The 16,015-nt window shown below is 38.4% G+C and overlaps 1 long non-coding RNA gene across 1 annotated transcript; it reads left to right on the top strand.

Moving 5' to 3' along the window:
• The first annotated feature begins 283 nt into the window (after window positions 1–283).
• LOC121068684 lies at window positions 284–10,944 on the top strand. Its single transcript, XR_005819031.1, has 4 exons — window positions 284–394; window positions 4,988–5,133; window positions 10,685–10,795; window positions 10,915–10,944. It is a non-coding gene; the product is annotated as an uncharacterized LOC121068684 (long non-coding RNA).
• The last annotated feature ends 5,071 nt before the right edge of the window (window positions 10,945–16,015 follow it).

Raw genomic sequence — 16,015 nt, 5'->3', positions numbered from 1 at the left:
TTTTTTTTTTAATATACAGATTTCTAGGCATTTCAAATACTTTTCCTGAAGGCTTGGAAAATAGCGTGGCGCCTCAAATAATGCACATCAAATATCATACTTTAGAAAGACTTTTTCTCTACTGTTTAGGATCACTATACGTTTATGGGATTTCTTCTAGTGATATTACATTGGGAAGACTGATTTCATGCATCTCTGGCATTTTGTTCTCATTGTCTTTAACTGCTGCTGGTTGCAATTGTTCAATTTTCAATGAAAACTTTTTTAATATCTGCAGGAGTGGATGCAATGTGAAGCTGAAAATCTGTTTCTCTTCAGAGATTGTGATCCAAAAGCTCCCTGAATCAAGCAGAAAATCTCAATTGACTCTACACATTTTTATACTTGTTCAAAGGTGATTTTCTTTTCCTGGTACTTTCTGGGGTTTTGTATTACAGCATCAGTGAGGCAATATAGGGTGAGTGTAAGCTGAAGGAAAGTGAGTTTGCAGAGGTGTATTTTTGATGCATGTTGCAGTGTGTGACCTGCTATCAGCTCTAGACATGGTGTGGCAATCCGTGTAGATCATTTAGGCTTGGTGGGTACAAGTGAAGTGCTGCTAGAATCCACAGCACTGTTCCTAGGTATAACGGGCAGGTGGGTATTTTTGAGATTTTATTCAGTAACAGAAAGATTGTACCAACTCAAATGGTAGAAAAGACATTATGCATTTTTGAGACATTTTGAGACATTTCTTACTGAAAACTTGTACTCAAATTAATGAGAAAAGTGAGATACGAAAATTTGACGTGGATAGAGAGATATCATGGACCAGTGTAGTGAGGAGGGATAAATCTATCAAAAAATAAATAAAGTGCAAATGCAACCTGGTTTAGATTTTTTAAATTATTTATTTATTTATTTTACTGTGCAGGTAAGAAACTGGAGAAGAGACAGACCAGATATTACATAGCTGTCTGGGTTTGGGAGGTCTGTGAAGATGCTGAGCATACTGGGTAAAAAAAAAAAAAAAAAAGTATTGTATTATGGAAAGCATTTGACAAAACACACGTGTGCTGTTCATTAGCATTTTCAAGCACTTTCTCCTGTTCAAACAACAGCTATGCAAATAGAATAGGCAAATGAATGTTAAAATCTGCCTGTGCTGCTTCTTTTCTTTGCTCCTATGCTTTTAAGTGCCTATAAATAATAACACAAACTAAGGCATTATGGTCTGATGCTGTTTCTGGAACACACTTCAAATAATGCATTTTTTGGAGAAGCTCCTACTGTTATTAGAGATAGCTTTGTAGTTTGGTCAGTATGCATTCTGTAGATTGCACGTGAGCCACAAACACAGTCAAGGATGGACTTTTTACAGTTTTCTAGTTAAAAGGCTATCTTTTCATGTTAACTATTTTTAAATTTATGATCAGGTTAGAGGTCCTAGTCTTAATTAAGAAAATGACATTCTTTACAGAACTGGGCAAAGAATTTTAATATAAATTAGGTAAGGTAAGCTTATTAATCATTTAAGACTGTCAGAATTTGAACTTTTGGAATATATTGAGTTTAGCTTTAGAAAACAGCTTTATTATGTTGTAGGTTCACTAAACCTAAAAAACTATATTGAGTTAACAACCCAGAGAGTAATGCATATAGGGCTTGCAAAGGCTCATAAACTGCTCAGCTAATTGAGTAGGAGGCTCTATCTTCCAACCTTATTAACAATAAAATATTTTAAATAAACTCTAAGAAAATGATTGCAGGGTTTCTTCTACTACCTTATGGCTGTTGTCACACTGCAATTATTAAAGTAATGTTATTTTAATGGGAGTATATATGTACACACATAGCAGTCAGATGCTTTATTGTACAAGCACAATTATACATGCCTTTTGGCACAGAGGTCACAATTACTGACGCAGTTTTTTTTTATTTGCCAGCTGTTGCGCTACAGCATTATCTGTGAAAGTGCATGTTTGCCCAGCAATCAGAACTGGCCAAAACGCAAAAGTAAAGGTGCTTGTCTGTAAGGTGAACACATCCATTGTTACCATGAGCAGTTGAGTTACTGCAGTTGCAGTCTTACTAACAAAGAGGGGAAGGATAGATGCCTGCCTGTTTCTAGGAGCTCCTGTCTGCCAGTTTAGTGACAGCACTTCTGTGGTGATTGAATGTGATACCCCAGTTTTAAATCAAATAAGAACAACAGGAACCAACTTCTGGAGGTGCCTTACTACATGTAGATAACTGCCTTAGAACAGAAGCCTGACTTCTGGGTAGCTGCATTTAAATTCAACCCCACCTGTAAGAATTGTACAGGCATGACAGGGATGTTCTAGATGGGGTGTAAAAAGCACTGGGAATCCCTGCCCTTGGTGCACTGGCTGTGCTGGTGTTAATGCAGCCATGATGCTCTTGGCTTTCATCACTGCCAGGCCTGAGCTGGCACACCCCTGTCTCCGTGTCCACCAGGACCTAACGGCTGTTTTCCACAGAGCTGCGGCTTGGGTCATTGCCAGGGCTTCTTCCCTCCCAGGAGTGGGACTTGGTCTTGGTCCTTGATGGATTTCACCAGGTTCCTGTTAGGCTTTTCCTCCAGCCTCTGCAGGTCCCTCTGAATGGCAGCCCTGCCGTCCAGTGGATCTACTGCTCCCCCCAGCACTGCCCCAATTTGGTGTCATGTGCAAGCTTGATGAGAGTAGCCTCTGTGGCTTCCTTGAGGCCACTAATGAAGATGTGAAGGAGGACAGAAGCCAGGATAGGCCCTGAGTGTATTCTGCTTGATACCTCCAGGTAGAGCATGACCCATGAAGAACTGCCCTCTCAGCCTGCCCACCCCACTGGTTTTCCACCCATATAGCTGTCTACGCATCCAGCATAATGTAACGTATAAACTTAAAAGTGTTGCTGTTTTGGGGGAGAGTGTCAAAAGCTGTGCTGAAGTTGAGGTAAATGCTATCCGTTGCTCTCTCTCTGTTCATAAAATCAATTCATTTTACACCAGAAGGCGCTCAGGATGCTCACGCATGACTTACTCCTGGTAAATCTGCACTGCCTCTTCTCAATGCCTTATCCTTCATGTGCCCAGGAATGTGTTCCAAAAGCACTTGATCCACTAACCCTCTTTATTTTTACTTACTTCAGTTATGTTAGATACAGGGTTTTTATAAATCTATAGGTACTGAACTTAGTGCACATACCTAGACAACCAAGGATTCTTTGTGTTCTTATCTGTCACTGGGACTGAACATATTCCTTCATAAAACTGAAATCAAGTATTTTGTTGGAATCCGTGAACCCTTCTTGATTTGGCTTAGCAGATGATGACACTTTTATTTTCAAATTCCATTGAAGGGTTAAAGTGATTTTTGATGCATTTCACTTGGAAATCGGGCAGTTCTGCTCAGCAATAAAAATCATTACTTTCAAAGTCTCAGATTTATTGATACCATATTCCCTGGGGTACTCTTTCATCTGACATTTCACACTGTCATTGTGCAAATCAAATCAATCTGCATGTATTACTAAAAAAATTGAGTATTTTTTCGATTTTCCATACACCGTGGTGCTCACCTGTATGTTTATATTATACATCACATATGTGTTCATGTATAGTATGTTTAGTAGTAAACTCGTTTTGAATTTATGAAATTTAAAGTAGAGATCCTAACATTTTCCTATGAATAAATCAGATGATCTCTGCTCCATGTAGTATCCTCTTGGTGTGGTACATTATCCGGATCACATTAAAGAAAAATCCTACCTGCAGATTTCTGTTGTTTTTGTAGATTTTGGATGTGTCCTGCATTATCAGGATGTCATCCTGGCCAGCCTTCTTAAAGCAGGGCATTAGTAGTAATGCAGCAGAGTGTGATTTGGCAAACCTGCTGTCCAAATGTGTGCACTTCAAGACTCTCCAGGTTCCTGATTCATCCCCAACTCTGTACTCTCTTCTTAATGTGGGCTAAAGCAGGCAAATTATTTCCAAAATGTCTGTCCCATCAACGGGACCTCTAGTTTCCTACCTGGTGCTCTTTGTTGCTGGTAAGTTGCTGGAGGCATTGAACTGTCAAGAGCTGTTCACATATATTTGAGGAGCATGGAAACTGGATCCTAATGACTTTGCACTTTAACGAAATTATTATATATATATATATATATACACACACACATATGTATATATATGAGGCAAGAGAGATAGGACTTCTAAGTTTTTTTCAGTGCCTGTATTATTGTGCAGCTAGAGGATTAAAAACAAAAGAAAACAAAACCAACAACGATGATGTTGGGTTTTGGGTTTTGACTGCTAACTGCTTCTAGCTACTCCATCACCAAAGGTCCACAAGCACCTGTAACAAATGCGTTATGTGTGTGTTCAGTCATTTAATGCTAACTAAATTTTTGACTGTTTATTTTGTCTTATCTAAATGCAGGATGTGTTTGTCCTTGATGACTACTGCTTATACAGTAAGTGACAATAAAAAGTGCCTGAGGAGACATATAGGAAACAAATCTGTTATCACAGCCATTATCACAGGATGGCCATACTGCTTGTTTTCAGTGGCATGCGGAAACTCAGATGGAAGCTGCTAAGTCTCAATCATGATTTTTGTGGTTATACAGAAAACAGATTTGTCCTGTCATCTCTAGCACTTAATCCAATATCTGTGTCAATTGAAGATACCCATTGGCAAAAAATCATCATCAAGCAGTGGTTGTGTGATTTGCATATAGTTTTGATCTGCTTGTTTAGTCTATAGACTCAGTAAAGAGTTGATATATTTAATATGGATTCTGTTACAATGTGTATGTGAGTGTACAACTAAAAAGAAAAGTGGAAAAAACAGATGAAAATCCTAGAAAATATTTTCTTGGAACGTTGTAAGGAATAATGTGAGTGTCAAGGTGGAAAATCCCTGGTCTAACAGGATTTTCTCTCTGATTTAAATTTCTCTCATTGTAAATTTTGTCTCTTATTATAACTGTCTGTTTCTCATCAAAGTAGGTTATCTTCTTGGACATAGAGTATTCTGTCACAGTCACGGACACCGTTTAAAAGCTTAAAGTGAAAAACAGAAGCCTGGATTAAGGAAAAATCAACTTAAACTTGGAATTGTGGAATGTCTTGGGGTGATTTGCTGGAATCAGGTAATGGCTTCTACTTGAAAATAATGAAAATTTTATGATATATCATTGATTGCAATTGTTGATTATTATTTATTATTTTTTATGATTACACATTTTTGATTGACTGACATTTTAGACCTTTTTCTGTGGAGTGTGTGTCAGCTAGAAGTCAAACGGCTTCTGTCACGTATCTCTGTTCTCTCTTAGAAAGTCATACAAAGTATTAATAGTTCTGCACTGGGAGGAATTTATTAATAAACCTAAGGACATCCGCAATACTCAGGATCCTAGCTTAACATGCCTGAAGGCTGAAATCTTTGAGCAGGAGAAACACATGAGGAGAGTGTGCACATTTTAGTATGATTAAGGTCATAAACTGAAACTGAGTGAATTCAAAGATTTTCTGGCCGGGTTTGGGGTCATGCTTAAACAGGTGACTACACAGTTTAGAAAACAGATCTCCATTTGTGTGTTCCTATGTTTGTACTGATGAGTGAAGTCCAGTTTTCATTTCAGTTCTGAGAATGAATTGTAACGTATCAATGAATTTATCTGTGAAATCAGGTTGGCTTGAATGAGCAGTCTATAGGTAGTAACGTTTTCAACACTGCAGAATTTTTTGGAGACGATTCTTGATTTTAAAACCGTGTAACTGCTACTCTTGGCAAGCCTATTCATAAAAAAAATCAATTGAGCAGAAATTCAAGATCAGTGCTTTACTAGTATCTTTCATAAAACCTAAAATGATATTAGCTATTGCTTATGTTCATCTACAGTGTTTCTGTGTCAGCATACATATATTTTAATTGCGCCGTTTTTCAAAATAGGAACTGTCACACTTAAGTATCTATCGCAGTGGTACACACTTTTTTTTGTGACACTTCATGATGCTGGATACCTAACTCCTTCACTTCAGTCATGTATTTGAATATGCATTTTGGTATGTAAAATACCTTTATTTGCAAGAAACACAGAGAGAGATCCCTGAAGAATCAGCAGTAGTGCTAGAGTCCGGTAGTTTGCATCTGATGCCTTCTGCTTAATGATGTACAAATATGGAAGTCCATCTCTACTCATGAGATGGAAAGGTACTCATTGGAGCACCTGGCAGCATTTGGTTGAGGAAGGGCTCGCCATGAAGGGGTTAGTGATCTTTATAAAGGCAAGAGCAGGAAGAATTGACAGGTCGTTGCGAGGGAAGAAAATAGAGATTTTCACTTCTCATTGTTTTATGTAAAGTTTCAACAGTTCATCATTTTTGTCTTGCACAAACAAAAAATGAAGGAAAAGGGAACCTCTAAGGGTTAATTAGGGTACATATGAATAGTTCGATATTCAGGTACAGAAGCATATGCATTAGAGAGGATGCTTAATATTAAAAGGAAAAATATCTGGAAATAGTTTGTTTTAAATATATGTAAAAACTAATTCATTGCAGCATTATTTCAGTTTTAAAGTCAATTGATTTAAATGTATTTTTGTATGGGAGTAATGCAAGAGTGAATCAGTCCCATAATTATTTTGGGAAAAAAATACTATGCCAGTAGTTATGGAGAAATAAGTTTTTACATATGAGACATTTCTGTTTACGGAGAAAAACCCAACACCATACATACCTTTCTTCATGCTTATAAATTAATTCCATTTTACATATGCAGAAATGTGTTATTTAGGTTTCTTTAGGGAAGGATTTTTTTTCACTGTAAATAGCAGATGTCTCAAAGAAGTAACAAAGAAGAGTTCTGACATGCTGTTATGTGACAGAATCAAAAAAAAACAACCCAACCCAACCCAGTGATTATTGTAATAAATAAAGAGGGTTTGAAGGTTTTAAATGCTTATTTCATAGCATGTCTGAAATTAACTTATTAAAAAAATTAAGATATTTGCCACAACCTTTGACAACTGAAACTTGATCAAAAAGAAAGAATCAAGTTCTTAGCATTTTCTTAGTGCCAAAGAAGACAGGGCAATACTTTGATGGGTGTGAGTTAATCAAACGTGACACTGGATGCTAGTGAAGAAGGAATTTACGCAGTTATATTACCTGGAATAGAATCAGTGGCTTTACTGTATCTTGTATGGAAATTGTTTGAGACTGTGAAATCAAAATATTTTAAGAACTTGTTGCCAGACTTTATGAAGGTGCATAAATCTCATTAATAGATATGTGTAGTTCCTTAGTTAGCTCAAGAATCTACATAAATATGTGGTAACATATCTTAAAATCTTAAAGACTTGAAATATTTACATTTTTTTGTTTGTTTATATTGCCTAAGATGGGTAAGCATTAGCCAAAGCAGAAAAATAGAGAAGGAAATATTGCAAATATATTCACATAGCACAGGGAAATATTGAAATACAGATGAGGTGTGACCTCTGCAGCTCTTGTCAGTTAAGTATTCTTACTGAGTATCAATGCAGAAATGTACTCTTCCTCTGTTTTTATTAAAACCATCACTTAGTGTGAAAAGACAGATGTTTCAGGAAGAATGAGGAAAAATACATGACCGATTGTGACCAGAATATATTTGAAGTTGGAGGTAAATCTCTACAGTACCAAAGAACAATGTTCTGTTTGCCACAGAGTTTTAAAGATTTATCTCTGCTTGCAAGAAATACTCAATTGCGGTCAAACTTAGTATTTACATTTGACACTTTGCTGTCCAGATTTCAGCAGGTCAGGTTAAAAAATTGTGCTACTATTGTCTGGTTCACAGGCTTTCTGAAATTCCAGTGTGAAAAGGCTTGGGAATTGATGTTCCTGATGTACCCAGAATACTGGTAGGAGCATTAGTGTGGCATTATGTATAGTGTTGTGGTGGTTTTACCCTGCTAGGGAGCCAAACTCTACCACAACCGCTCTCTTGCTGCCACTCTGCAAATTAAAAAGGGGAGAAAATACGATGGAAGGGGCTCAAGGACTTCTTGAACTCTGTCAGGCTCAGTGCTGTGACCACTTCCTTGGGGAACCTATTCCAGTGCTCAACCACCCTCTTGGTGAAGAACCTTTTCCTGATAATAAAGCAGAACTATAGTATTAAAGGGCAGGTGAAGAAATGTGAGAGCAGAAAGAGTGCCAGTGAACAGTTTTATCTAAAGGTGTTCAGAGAAGAAGTATTGATAAAGGGCCTGCATAGACAAGTAAGATCACTCTGAATCTTCATCTGATGTAAAGAGTCAGATCAACCTCCCCCCCACCATGTCGTTAGCCTTTATGGAAGTTTTTTTTTTTTTTTTTACACAGTGATGAAAAAGATTATTAAAAAGTAACCTTGTTAGTCTCTGCCTATGCAAATATTTATTCATTCATCAAACTTGCAGACAGCTTTTCATCCCAAAGTGATGATATTTATATCATCCATTTATATAGCCTCCAATCTCTTTTTCCAGTGGGTCAATGAAATTTTAAACTGTAGCAAATACTTTACTAAGCGACTGTGAGAAAAGTGTAGTAAACTGTTTTTGTTATGGAAACCAATTTTTGAGGATGCTCTAAAATTTGCTTGCCTTGTATGACTATGAATTATTCTTTCTGCTTGGTCATGAGTAATGTAAAGAGTGGCAGTTACAGATGAAAGGTTGAAAAAAAATCATTAATTCTCATCAAACCAAGAAGTTTACCAAGGATTTTGGGAGATTTTTTTCTCCTCATTAGCTGCAGTCTCTTGCTCCTTGGATGTTGCCCTTGTGTGAATGAGGGTTTAATCTGTCCTCTTCTAACCCTCTTGTATGGATCCTGTCAGAGACCTCTTCTACCTCTTTGCCAGGGCAGCCTGATTGTGCTCCAGGGATGTCTGCCAGCTTTAATTTCTAGATTTGCATGGTCCTGCATATTTACAGAGGCTATGAATGAATATTAAATAAGATAAAATTAAGGTAAAGAGAGAAGAATGTAAATCCAACGGGATGCTTTATGACTAGCAAGTATAAAGAAGAATATCAAGTCCTAAATACCTTTCTACCAGCACTCAACCAAGTGAAAATAGGGTGAGCAGTGATGACAGGTTTGAATTTTGGGTGTCTGGTGAAAACTCGCTTTCGTTATTCCAAAATGTATTAATACCAAGACAACAAAATTATTAAGACTCCTTGTGGATTTACACCTATGCATCCACAGCCTCTCCATAATTCATTTCCACCATTTAAGTGTACATTTTATGGATTTTAAGTTTTGGCTTTAGAAATCTAAATTATGGATGTATCTTTGAGGAGAAAAAAGAATGACAAGATTTACATATAATGGAAAAGCAAATAACTGAAGGACTCTCTTTCCTTCTCTGCAGCCTTGTTTCCCTGTCCCATCCATCTAAATTCAAGGCTTTGTACTTTGTCTCATCTGTCCATCAGGTCCTCTTTGAAATCACTAGGCATCCTTCTGTTTACTCTTGTCTGCCTGAATTAGTCCAGACTCTCCAGGACCCCTGACAGAAGACGACCATACCTAAATCAGAACCTCACAACACTGAGCCTGCCTTTCAAAAAGTGCCTCTAATATGCCAAAAGCTGTCACAAATAGCGCAGAATTATAATATGAAGGTCTTGTTGCTGTAGGAAATTAAATAAGAAAGAAAACCTGTAAGTGTACCCATTATTTAGTGGCAGTTTATCAGTTTGATGTATACAGTAAGCTTTTTTCTTTCTTTTTTTTTCCATTCTAATATATTTTCATTGTCACATTTCTCTTTCTGCTTGAATCTCAGGCATTAAGATATGTTCTCCCAAGGCTTTAGCAGTTATTACTTCCCTTTAAAGATGTATGTGTAATAATGTAATACCTTTTTGGTATTCTGGCAGGAGATCAGATGTAGTGCCACCTGGGAGAAGAGGCAACCTACCCTGCAGAGACTGGCACTGTTCTGATGCTCCACTCTTCCTTTCTTTTTTTTTTTTTTTTTTTTTTTAGGAGGTGGCTGTTGCCAGCTTTGCTTTCCAGCTGTTGAGACAAGTCTGTGTTCCTGTCTCCTGTGTTACATCACTGGTAAACAGTACTTTATATAGTTTGAATTTATGTTAAAAAGAGACTGTTGTATACCAATATAAAAGCAAGCAGGAGAACAGAGAAATCAGAATGTGGACCGTAGTCAGCAGGTGAGATAATTCTAATGACTGTTCAAATGACTGTGCAAATGATCATGTAAAGGATTCTTTTAGGAGAGTTCTCCCATCCAGTGCCGAATTTCTGCTTCCATTTTGCTTTGTCATTATTTATTCAAGACGTTGCTCTGCTTCTTTTCTTCTTCATCTCTTGAAAGTGGAGTTTAAGGAGAGTGGACTGTATTTTGTCTGTTTTTACTTTTTTCTGTATGGTATTTGTTTAGACCATCTCTGGTCTGAGAAGTCACTTAGTATACAACTCAGTATAGAGTGTGGTCTTCCCTCTCCAACCCTTTGTTGATCATCACCTTTGTTGATGAGCACTGAAATGGAGATCATTATAGCCACTAATGTATCATTACATGATTGGCCTGTTTTACAGTTCTTGTTATAGGTCCTTTGCAAAATCAGACAGATGTCAATGTTTCACTCATATGCTCTGTTTTCAAGGTTTTCTTTTACTTTCTACTTTTAGAAGTAAACAATGGGTGCAAAAGGAAACAAGCAGAGACTCCAACTGTTTTGGTTAATCTTTCTCCTGTGTTAGCTGTCATGGCATCGGCACTAGTTTAAAAACTGTTGATAGGTAGATGGTTGAACTTCTACAGCTTCTCCTTGATGTCTACTAGACTAGATTCCACTGGTTTCCTATTGTTTATGAGAGTTCATGAGTTTTCTTCTCTTACCCTTGTAACACTGCTTTAGGAAGAGGAGGGAACCAAAGCAGAGGAGAGACTGCGCTTACACCAAGGCTCTAAAATGTAGACCTGTCTGACCCAGTTTGAAACTAGCATGGGCTCCTTCAGTTTGGAGGTGAGTGCAAATGCCACATGGCTCCTGAGTCCACACTCAAATGAGTGACTTGTGAGCTCCATATTGCATCAGCTTAAGGGCTGTAGTACCCAGTATAAAACCTGGTATTGAGCTGCAGATGATCCATGGTTTAAGTTACATTCCACTCAGTCCCAAGTGTCTCACCCAAGATCACACAAATGATCATCCATGATAGATGATGTACCTGAGGCCAGCTGCCTCAAGTCCTAGTCTTGAGCTTTACCTGCTGGACCATTATCCTCTATTTGAAAAATACCTTTGAAAAATACCTCTATTTGAAAAACACCTTTGAAAAGCCAATTTTGTCTCTCCAGGTATTTCATGGTGTTTATGAAATAACAAAATGATTCTTAATGTAAGTGTAGCAATTTTGGCAGATTTGTCTTCCCTTGTACGTCAGTTTCTTCAGTCCTCTTTCATATTTCTCCTTCCTGCCAATATTTCTAGGAATAATTTTTTTTTAAAATTATTTAAAAAAAATCTATATCTAGTTAAATTACAGTCACATCATTGACAACATCCAAGTCTAAACAAGGAAATGAATAGTTGAGGCACAGTACATCATGACAGTACATTCTTACAATAAACATATTTTTCTACCAATTATAAATAAACACTTAGAAAATCTCTCTCTTCTACCTTAATTTACCTGTTGGGATGTACTGGTATAACAGATTGCTTCAAGGACTTATCACTCACTAGTTGCACATTAATTCACAAAAAGTTGCTGTTGTTATAAATCTATTAAATTAATTTCCTATGCAATAGCTCTTATCCGTTTCTCCTGTTTTCTCAGTCTTACATTGTTTATAGTTATGTGAATTGTGTTTAAGTATTAAACAAGGCACTTGATTAAATACACTGAGGAGAGTGACTGAGATGTCACGGGCTAGTCTTTTAAAAAGTGTTTATAATTTGAAATTTGCATATTCATGCCTGTTTCCAAATTTGCGTGCACAGATGAGTAACATCCAGATACTTAATCTAATTGTTATGTGAACAAAGAACTATTTCCATTTACGCAGTGAATACATAAAGGCTTAGCTGCAAAAAATATCTCTAACTTACAGCCTAAGGTTTGATATTTGGTCCATTGTGCAAATCACAGATACTAGAAAATGTATCCCCTTCCAGATGCAACTATTACATTTTTAATGGGATATAGATATTTGTGGGCTGTGTTAAGAGTTAGAGGACAGCTAAAGCCAGAAAGAATGACAAAACTGCTGCAGCTGATTACAAAGATTCCCTGCAAGAGATGAGAAACAATGAAAGAAAAAGGGAAAACTGCGTTACACTGGTGAAAGCATATCCACCATACTCAGTTCACTGCATTAGGGATGGGCGTCTTCACAAAGTGAGACTGATTCAGTGTTTTGGTTATTTCAGAGTGGCTTAAGCACATCTCAAGTGCTTTACAGAATTGGGTCCTGGTACAAAGCATGATTCACACTATAATGTTTAGTAAAATGTGCAGTTGAGAATTGCTTTCAAGAGAGATTTGAATTAATCTTGTGTCTTGAATATAAATGGTTTCTTAGAGCAAGGCTCATGTTTCCCACTAAATGACCTAGCACATTTAACTAGTTGCCTGGTGCTAGTGCTAGTTTAACCCTCATGTCAATAAAACTGTAAGATGATAGTAATGTTATCCAGTAATTGCTTTATATTAGGTATGCAGCTCAAGAAACTTAAGTGTCTATGAGAATTTTTTTTTTTAACTAAGCTTCCATGTAAGATTAACCTTGAAAAAAATCAAGATGAAGGAACTGCTAAAATAAAATACAATAAAGAAAATCATCTAACACAGTGTATTAAAAGAGAATTATGTCTTTACTATGTCAGTTGCTATAAATTTTCTAGTAATCATAATGCAATTGTACTTTAATTGCTCTATAATTATGTTCCCATATATGGTCTCAATATGAATTTCCTTTATATGTTTGACATATTAATTTTATTCATCAAGTGTTAAAATAGTGATTCAAAGTGAAACCTATAAGAAGTGATTGTAAGATGATTAAATTATAATTATAGGGATATCATTTGACATAATCAAATTATGGTATATATGCTTTCAGAAAGAGAGTGATATGTATTTGTTCTAAGTCTTATATGCAATTACTCTCTATGTGATTTTCTTGTTAAGGAAGGTGGCAGAACAAATGTTTCTAGCAGTGGAAAGTGGAGAAATAATGGTCTTATAAACAGAGTAGACAAATTCCACTATAAACTTGATTTTAAAAGGGAGAAAATGTCTTGTCCTATATGCCATTGTATTTTACTTCTAGTCCCTTTATTCTGATCACCATACTTCCTCTAAAATTACTTTAAAGCTCTTGAGATTGACTCTCATTCCATGAAACTTGGTTGTTACCTGAGTATATAATAAGCCAGAAAGATATTTCATTGTATTTCATATTTTAGATTGTGTGGAAAAAAAAAAAAGACAAAGATAATGAAAGAGTTGGTCTTTACAACATAAAAATGGAGATCTATTTTTCAGGTGGGATATTTGGCTGGGTGCAGATAAGGCTAAATAAGATGGAGTATTGACCTCTTCTGTCCTGGGCAAATTATCATCAGTTTTCACACCATTGTGATTGATGGTGGTTCATTCCCTCATGGAGTCCATGATGATTCTTCCCACTTTTAGAGTCAGGCTGTATGTGAAAGGGTAAATATTGCTGATCCTTATGGAAACAAAGCCAGGAATATTATTTCCGTATAAATGTTAAAATCATCCTGCTATCTACTAGCTGTGTTCCATTAAAAAAAAAAAAAAAGACATCTTTAATGAACAAGTAGCTCTTTTTTTCTTTGCCTTTTTTTTTTTTTTTTTTTATCATTAATGCTTCACAGATGGCTGTGGTGCTGCCTGAGTTTATAACAGGTTTGGTTGTTTTTTTAAATAATAAATGCTGCAAGGGCTGTATGTCCCCTCATAACCTTGTCCTTCAAAATTAGAAGTGAATTAGTAATTCAAGGGAGGAGTTGATAGGTTTAATAAAGTGCTTTGGTAGCAAATAATCTATTTAGAGGATGTTTATAATTTAAAAACACCATGACAGGGATTTTGATACACAGACACAGATTTCTAGGTTGGAAGAGACCTCAAGATCATCGAGTCCAACCTCCGACCTAACACTAAGTACTCCACTAAACCATATCGCTAAGCTCTACATCTAAACGTCTTTTAAAGACCTCCAGGGATGGTGACTCCACCACCTCCCTGGGCAGCCCATTCCAATGCTTAATAACCCTTTCGGTAAAGAAGTACTTCCTAACATCCAACCTAAAACTCCCCTGTCGCAACTTTCGCCCATTCCCCCTCGTCCTGTCACCGGGCACGTGGGAGAACAGACCAACCCCCACCTCTCTACAGCCTCCTTTAAGGTAACTGTATAGAGCGATAAGGTCGCCCCTGAGCCTCCTCTTCTCCAGGCTGAACAACCCCAGCTCCCTCAGCTGCTCCTCGTAAGACTTGTTCTCCAGACCCCTCACCAGCTTGGTCGCCCTTCTCTGGACTCGCTCGAGCACGTCCATGTCCTCCTTGTAGCGAGGGGCCCAAAACTGAACACAGTACTTGAGGTGCTGCCTCACCAGAGCCGAGTACAGGAGGACAATCACCTCCCTAGACCTGCTGGCCACACTGCTTCTTATACAGGCCAGGATGCTGTTGGCCTTCTTGGCCACCTGAGCACACTGCTGGCTCATATTCAGCCGACTATCAACCAATACTCCCAGGTCCTTCTCGGCCAGGCAGCTTTCCAGCCACTCATCTCCCAGCCTGTAGCTCTGCTTGGGGTTGTTGCGCCCCAGGTGCAGGACCCGGCACTTGGCCTTGTTGAACTTCATACAGTTGGCCTCAGCCCATTGCTCCAGCCTATCCAGATCCTCCTGCAGAGCCTTCCTGCCCTCGAGCAGATCGACACACGCACTTAGCTTGGTGTCATCTGCAAACTTACTGAGGGTGCACTCAATCCCCTCATCCAGATCATCGATAAAGATATTAAAGAGGACCGGCCCCAGTACCGAGCCCTGGGGGACACCACTAGTGACCAGCCTCCAACCAGATTTGACTCCATTCACCACAACTCTCTGGGCCCGGCTATCCAGCCAGTTTCTAACCCAGCGAAGCGTACGCCAGTCCAAGCCCCGAGCAGCCAGTTTCTTGAGGAGAATGTTGTGGGGAACGGTGTCAAAAGCCTTACTGAGGTCAAGGTAGACCACATCCACAGCCTTCCCCTCATCCACCAAGCGCGTCACTTTGTCACAGAAGGAGATCAGGTTAGTCAAGCAGGACCTACCTTTCATAAACCCATGCTGACTGGGCCTGATCGCCTGCTTGCCCTTCAAGTGCCACGTGATGACCCTCAAGATAATCTGCTCCATGAGCTTTCCTGGCACTGAGGTCAAACTAACAGGCCTATAGTTCCCCGGGTCTGCCCTCCGGCCCTTCTTATAGATGGGCGTCACATTGGCTAGCCGCCAGTCAACTGAGACCTCCCCCGCTAGCCAGGACTGCCGATAAATGGTGGAAAGCGGCTCGGCCAGCTCCTCCGCCAGTTCTTTCAGTACCCTCGGGTGCATCCCATCCGGCCCCATCGACTTGCGCACATCCAAGCTCCGTAGCAGGTCGCCAACCATTTCCTCATGAATAGCGAAGGCCACGTCCTGCTCCCCATCCCCTTCCACCAGCTCAGGGCACTGGGTATCCAGAGAACAACCGGTATTGCCGCTAAAGACTGAGGCAAAGAATTGATATTGCACATCAGCAGGAATAAAAATATTGGATGTGAAAGTAGAAACTGTGGTGACAGAACTGTTAAGGAAAATATTTGCTTAAAAAAACAACAACAACAAAAAAAACACAGAAAAATATTCATGTTCAGTATCTGAAGTGCTCTAAAGAACAGAAGCAGAAGTGAGTTACTAAGTGCAATAATGCAGATTCCAGTGGGTGCTCAAA

This window comes from Cygnus olor, chromosome 3, assembly GCF_009769625.2.
Source record: "Cygnus olor isolate bCygOlo1 chromosome 3, bCygOlo1.pri.v2, whole genome shotgun sequence".
In the NCBI taxonomy this organism is placed as follows: domain Eukaryota; kingdom Metazoa; phylum Chordata; class Aves; order Anseriformes; family Anatidae; genus Cygnus; species Cygnus olor.
Note: the sequence above shows the minus strand (reverse complement) of the source record. Positions and strands in the feature narration are given on the sequence as shown.